General features: G+C 39.5%; 1 protein-coding gene across 1 annotated transcript in view; it reads left to right on the top strand.

The window, feature by feature from the left end:
• Nucleotides 1-7,756, top strand: part of LOC143277883 (guanine nucleotide-binding protein G(q) subunit alpha) — a 28,272-nt gene that overhangs the window by 1,040 nt on the left and 19,476 nt on the right. The window lies entirely within an intron of this gene.

The raw sequence follows: 7,756 nt of genomic DNA, 5'->3' as shown, positions 1-7,756 counted from the left end.
GATGGAAAGATACTTTTTTTTACCATACAAATAGACTGTGAATACTTCCTCTTGCAAGTCATGAAATCCAGGCATAGGTACTTTATTATGTTGTAATAAAAATTATTTTTGTTGTTGCAAAGGTATAGGACATGAAATCCACTGTTATCTACTCGTCTGCCTTTGAGTTTCAGTTATGAGTTTGGAAGAATGTGCATTGAACACAAAGTGAAGAAGTATATAACTTATTAAACCTATTTTGTACTTATTGTGCTGTATAGAACAAGTTATGGTTTCATGCTGCTGCATGCCATGATGCCTGCTTACAAATTAAAACATTGCTTTTTAGTTGGTTGTCTTTCAGTTTCACGTCTTTTTGTTGTTGTTGTTGTTAAATGATGTATATTGTGACTGACTTGTGCTGCAGTCACCCAGCAGACTGCATTTTATGATTTTCACAGGAACAGACACCCATCTCACATAGAGATAGTAGATATACTTTTATCAGTTAAAAAAAAATACTGTTATTGGTTTGTGTGTGTGTGTGTGAATATCATATGAACTTATAATGACTAATTCAAAATGGAATCGTGAGTAAATTAAGCAGTTTTAATGCAAGTGAAACCTATGAGGAAGTGTTGAAGAAGGCAGTTCAGGGTGACCCATATTATTACAAATTTGGTGCTTTGGTTTGTCACAGAAACGTATTATCCTGTGCCAGTACTGACATTAACTAAATCTTACCATTTTCCTGTTCTGTGTTACTCAAACTCACTGCACCACACGTAATAGTTACAACACATCTTATAGATGTAAGATAGCCATGGACAGGTTTTCTTTCTCTGCCCCCCCCCAATCCTCCCATCCCCACTGCTTTCCTTTCCCTGTGTCCTCCCTACTCCTACAATGTAACTAATGTGAGAGCACACAACCATTCTTGGAAATAATTGAAAGTAAGTTTAGGTATTATTTATTAGTTAGTGCTGTGCATGTGTTAAGTACTGTGCAACTGAGCAAGGTTGCAAAAGGATGTTTGTCGAAATGCATTAAATTGATAAAATGATGCCTGTGACTGAACAGTGAACAGTCCACACAATTGCATGCTTAATTGCATTAAATCTTAAAGTTTCAGAAATGGTGCTGAGAAATGAATTTGAGCCAAAAATTCTACTTATGGTGCGGATGTGCGCACACAACACACACACACACACATACACAGAATGTACACAGAGAGAGGAAGTAAAATTATGATAAAAGGAGACATGCATTGTTTGTACACCAATTTAAATGAAAGTGTATTTTTATACAGCCTGAACATGCACACACGTGCACTTGCGCGCGTGTGCTCAGAATGCAAACAGTTAGAGCAGGTAGCATTAAGATAGGAAACATGTATGTATACAATGTTTCTGCACTCATTTAAATGAAAGTGTATTAAATATATATATATATATATATATATATATATATATATATAAAGATGTGCAGCTTTGACATGCCTCAGACAGCAGGCATTCACAGTGTTGGCAGCATAACAGGGTATTCAGCCGAAAGTGTGGATTTTATGATATAATCTCCAAGTTAACATTGACAGGGATAATGCCACTGACCCAATTTTGGCCCAGCTGGGGTTAAGAGAGTCTGACTGAAGATGGACACAGTAGCTGAGCCATCAGAGCACTGGACTTGGACTATTGAGAGTCTTGGGGTCTTGACTTTCAAGAGTCTTTGGGTCAGTTCTTGTGTTGGCAGTTCATGGAGATAGGATTTTCCTATCTCCCATGTCAACATCTGTAGACTTGATTGTGCCACAATCCCCTTTGTGTGTGCAGAGGATCAGATATGCTCGTTAAAGATCTGTATTCTGTCATCATTTGGTGGGTCAGCTACCAATCATTGTCAGCACCTGTCACCCCAGGGTGCAGCCATCACCATGAGTTCTCCTGATTTCTGTTTTGGGCCATGATTGACCAGTTTGGCTCACATGCCTGTGTGTTCAGGCAGTTTCCACAGTTTCTGAGTTTCCAAGTCCCACTGTCCTCACAGCCAATTTTTTTTTTCTTTTTCATTTATTTCTCTGACCCGTGACTTTGGCTTTGTCTTAGAAATGGAGAGAACAGCCATGTCATGTACTTCAGAGTCTGGAAATTTTTTTTTTTTTTTTTTTTTTTTTTTTAAACAAACAAACAAACAACAAAAAAACAGTAGAAAACTGAAAAGCCTGTAGCTTAGTGATTTTCATCAAGCCCGATTCCTTGTACATGTACTCGCTTGGCAACCTTTATTTTTTTTTGGGGGGGGATGTAGGATTGTAAATTGTATACCTGTGTGTTGGTTGAGTTGTGCAGGTGTTTGGTGTTAGTGATTTCATGTAATCTGCTGTAGAAGTTGCACAGCACTTTGATGTGTTCACTCTGGAGGGATATCTTTGCTCATGACATGGGAGGAAGTATATAAAACATAGAACTAGAAGACATTATCCAGAGTACAGTTGACCAGAACTTTGGTGAGCAGCCCTGAAGTGACTCAGCAGCTGTGCAGACAGAATCTTTTGTCGATGGCGGCTGCGGCTTTGACAGAGGGAGCCTGGGTGTGGTTACATGTGGTGGAGTCAGTTGGAATAAATGGCATGTGAAAGGGCACAGAAGATGAGGCAGAAAAAAAAAAAAAACCCTGACAAATCTCCCATCGTACATTCTACTGTGTGGAAATGAAAAATACTATACAAAGGGAAAAGAAAAAGAAAAGTGTCACTATAAAATGTGGAGAGGACATCAGTGACTAACCCTGAGCAAGCTTTAGGTTAATACTTAAATGGCAGCTAGAACTTTTTTTGATCAGTCTTCCAGTTTTACACCATAGTTTGTCACTTTGTGAGAAATTTTCATGAGTTTCAGTGAATCCAGTCACTGAGAATGATTTAGAGTTAGACAGAAAGATGTTTTAACACTATAGGAGTTCATTACTTTGATGAATCGGTTAGAAAATTAGGAATGTGAAGTGATGGTGTTAAATTATACAGATGTGTCGCTTCTGGTGTAAGGGAAATTGGAAAACACAAGGCTACCAGACATCTGGAGGAACAGCTAAAACAGGAACCAAATACATACCTGCAATTGACAATACATGTGATTTCACCTCAGCATTTCTGCAAAGTTGGTATAACTGTCAGTGTAAATAGTGAACTTGTTGGACACTGAGAATTAATTCCTGACAATTTTAATTGACAAAATCCTGTACAGTGATTAGTATAGTTCTTCTTTTTTAAATATTTATTTTAAACAAATCATTTGATTGTATTATTGTTTTTATTATCATTGTTTTTATTGTTATTCTTTTATAACATTCTGGGGGTTGGGGGGATCTCCTAAAGTCCTCATGTTCTGTTCATAATTTCTAAGAGTTTGGGTTAAAAGTAATTGAAATGGTGATCAGTGTAGTACTTAGCAGCTGGCAGATGTAACAAGTAACATACATGTAGTCGTAAGTTGCAGTTTGGCAAATACTTGAAAAGAAATATGAACAAAATCACCTCCTGCTGAGTGTGTGGCAGTGTGTTACTAATTTTCACCACTTTCTTAGCCAGCTTCAAACAAGCAGTGAATGATTATTGTGAAAGGAAGTGGCTTGGTTTTGAGGGGCGGGACATAAGTTCAGTGAAACAATGCTTAAAAAGTTCAGTAAAATTTGTGGTTAGGATTGAGATATGTTGCAGTTGGATAAATATAGATTGTGCTTGCACATTGCAATTTAGATAGTGCCTTGCTCAAGTTGCTGATATGAGTAATATGTATATATTATTCGAAATTAGATGGCTGCCTGATACATTTGAATTGAAGCATTCCTCCCATACCCATTTGAGTATTGTGTCTATAGGATTAGGGTTGACGCAAATGAATCCATTCTCACTGTGGTTTCTTTGTTCTACTGAAAGATGCAGTTGTTTTTTGTTTTTATTAGAAGTTAAAAAAAGATGTTACAAATATGTTGTTGGTATTCAGTTAGATAGTACTTAGTACACCATGCCCTTTTCATGTACTGTTCACTGTCCCGGACCCATTGTCACTGTTCTTTATCTCCCTTCCTCTCGTTCACTCTCATTTGAATAAGAATAAGAGGCACCTAAGGGAATGTTGCGAAACTCGTCCTGTACCAAGGATTTTGACCTTGATACTTGTAAATAGTCACGTACACAGTTACAGTACTCAGTAGAACTTTGCAATAACATTGCTTCCTGATTCTGTACTGCTCATATTTATCCACTAGTCAGCAAAGTGATGGTCACATCGTCATTGTTCTTGTCTGGATGCCAGGTCAGGTCATTTAAGCCGAGAAGGTTGTTGACTGACTGGTGAAGAAATGATACAGATAATTGACATAACATTCTTCAATTTAGAAACCCTGTCATGCTATGTTGAACCTTTCAGACGGGAGATGTAGTTACATGTGAAATTCCTCAGCCACCCCAGCCAAGATGAATGGAATTCCTGACATATTTCTTACTCAGAAGAGAGAGAGAGAGAAAAAAAAAAAAAGGAAACGGAGTGTCATTTGAAATTAGATAAATAAATTTTTTTTTAAAAGAAGAAGAAAATCTTTGTGGGGAGGTTTCTGTATTGTTCATAGAAATATTTCATCCTACCCATCATCTGTAAAGTGGAACAGCTCTGTGGTGATTGCCCTGTGATGATTCACCCATTTTGAGTGACGCTTTGGGAAATGAATTTTCTTGTAATTTTATTGTATTCTATTATATTTTTTAACGTATTTTGTCCTTTTTAAAAAAATTTTTTAGAACAAATACTTTACTGTTAGCTCAATGAAGACACGTTCCTGTGCTATATGTTCTGCGAATATATTTCAATTAAGAAATCATATTTTTAGCTTGAACTGTTCGTTTTACTGAACTGCGCTTCAGGGTGGTGGTAGCTTTTTTCTTTTATTATTATTTTTTTTATGTGTATGTTTTTTAATGCTGCGAAGTTTTAGAGTTCACCAAAAACTGGTAAAATGACACATTAAAGATACTTTAATCACTATTTGAGCCTCCACATTTAGACTTGGGAGGGGGATCATTATCATTTTGTCAGACATTGTGGACTGAGAACAAGACTAAAAAGTTGTGATCGTTTTAATAGGGTGTGGTGGTTGGAAGGTCAGGGGGTGGAGAGGATTTTTGTCAACTTGCCCAAGTGAGTGAGGGGTGGGAGGAGGCGGGGGAGGGGGCAGATGAGGAAGTGTGAAATTGGTATGCCCTTGTCATTTACATTGTCTTTAGTTTACTATACCCAAAGACTTGGGGAAAGGGCGGGTTTATCAACTTCTGCACTGGGAGATGCAGAAAAGATCAACACAAGAAACTCAGTTTGATATTGAGTTCCTGAGAGCGAGAGAAAGTTCCTGCTCACTGCCGTCTCTGTCTGGCAGGTCAGTCAGTGGAAAGCATGGACAGTGATTTGCCAGTGTTGGCTGAATACCAGCCTGGAGTTGACATATCCAGTAGATGGATGGTAGCAGTCTTCCTGGCAATTTAATGATTTCAGTTTTGTTTGACAGCTTGCGCAAGTTTGTCTAGTCTCTTCAGACCGGAGGACGAGTCATTTTGTACACTGGGGAACCATTGGTAAAGTCACTTATGGGATGTGATTGAGGCTTTTTTTGTTTCCCCAGTTAGAATAGGAACTGATGATTTAACACAATTCAAGATTTTTTCAAAGTGACTGTGGGTTCTGCGCAAGATGCCAGTCATTCTGTCAGTGGTTGCTTCAAAACAAAGTCTTCCCTGTTCCATGTCTGTATGACTTTTTCACCTGTGGCTCACATGTCAGCAACCTGTTTGCCACCTAAAAGATGTTCAGCTACCACTCTGCTTGAACAAACCTGGATCAACAAGCATTATTTAACTTTAAGATTCTGATTGGCGTCACGGCTATGTTTTGGTGACTACGGATGTCTTTTCCCTTTAGTGCTGTCTCACTCACAAGTCAAGACCAAGAGAGAGTAATGTGATTTTGGTGGTTTCTCTGAAATGAGCCACATCATGGGTTGGTCCTCTCCAGGGTCTCTTTCTGAATGTTCCTCAGGCATTGGCGATGTCATCTCCGTCTTGGCCACATGGGCAGTTGGGATGAGGACTTTGACTTCTGGTCTGTTATCTTGTGTGAACTTGATTCATGTCTGCAGTCCAGTGATGTGTTGTGTTGAGATGCTGGTGCCCATTATCTTGATGCAGGAGGTGGTCTTCCGCTCAGCCTTCGTCATGCCTGCACAGTGGAGTTTTATGGTGGAGTGCAGTGTGCCGGCCCTGCCCTTGTAAGTTCAAACCTATGGCTTTCTTCTGTTGTGACCAAGCAAGCTGGGACGGTGACTTAGGTCTTCAGGCCGAAGGTTGTACTTCGGTGTCCTTCTCCTAGGCAGTTCACTGCCACCAATCCGATAAGGAGCTACCTCCCTTATCTTGAAGTGACCAGGATGGCTTGAGTTTGAGACACCTCCACAGCCATTATGAAGAGAATAGCTGGAGTGGTGTGGCTGTCGGAATGCTCATTGAGCCTGAGGGAGTCGGCTGCTGGTGAAGACACTTAACAGACTTCCTGCATAAGTACATGCTGCAGTTGTTGCTGAAACTGAAAGTGACGAACAAAAAACAACCCAGCTTAGCTGAACAGCTAAAAGTAAAATTCAGATTGAAAAGACCTGTGCAAAGGAAACATGTAATGCAACAGAATGCAGATGGTGTAGTAATTAACGCTTTATACCCCAGGTACTGATTTATCTGTAACACACCATTTGCTTCCCTTATACTGAGTATGGATATATTTCTTCACTGCAGCGGGCATATAGTATGCAGTTTCATTTTCAATCAGTTGTATTCTCACTTGGTGCTTTTTGCATGTTTGGGGGGTTTTGCCTCTATGTTGTTCACCAGTGTTTTCAGGGGATTGGGGTTGTTTTTTTTAATGATGTTTTTGAATTACAGCTTCGGCAGAGCATTCTGCTGTTGTAGCAACACTGGAGAGGTGCATAGTGTTGAACATGAAATTCAGCAAGGAAGGGAAGTGGGATGAATCATGAAGATTTTTAAAAGTGAGAGTAATTCACAGAGTGATTAAAGTAGAGAAAGATTTGACAGTGTTTCTCAGCTGTCAGAAGTCAGAACTCATTCTGAAAGGATCATGGGGAAAGGTTGCCTGGTCTGCCTGCGAGTCTCAAAGCTGTGGTCAGAATTGATCTGAAACGTCCAGATGGTGTGGATCAGATGACATGAACTGCTTAACCACTGTCTCCTTATATACAAGGCCCATGATCAGTGTTTTGGATACTTTGAATATTGCCAGCAGTGATAAACTAATGTCCCAGCTGAAGTATGCACTTTGGTTATAAATGCACAGGAATCTACAGAAACCCAAGGAGTTGTTCCAGACAAAATTTTGGAAATTTTTATCAATAGGGTGTGTTGAGGGGAAGGGGTTGGGGGGATGGATGGTGGTGCTGTACACCATAGCAAAGAACTGTTTGTGAGGAGAGCTTCCAAGTGTACAGATACTATACGTACAAGTATTCACGTGCAGTACAGTACATGGGTACACATTGGTGTACAAGAATTGCCACATCGATGACATATTTTTCATTACATCATCACTCCTTTTGACACATAAACCTCCAGTTCAGTGCCTGCGCGCCCTCCCCCCCCCCCCCCCCCGCTACCTCACGCACTTTTATTATTTATTGAATTAGAATACTATGATTATTTCAGTGCATCTTTGCGAAGACCCGT

The sequence above is a fragment of the Babylonia areolata genome, chromosome 35 (genome assembly GCF_041734735.1).
Source record: "Babylonia areolata isolate BAREFJ2019XMU chromosome 35, ASM4173473v1, whole genome shotgun sequence".
Taxonomy (NCBI): Eukaryota; Metazoa; Mollusca; class Gastropoda; order Neogastropoda; family Buccinidae; genus Babylonia; species Babylonia areolata.
Note: the sequence above shows the minus strand (reverse complement) of the source record. Positions and strands in the feature narration are given on the sequence as shown.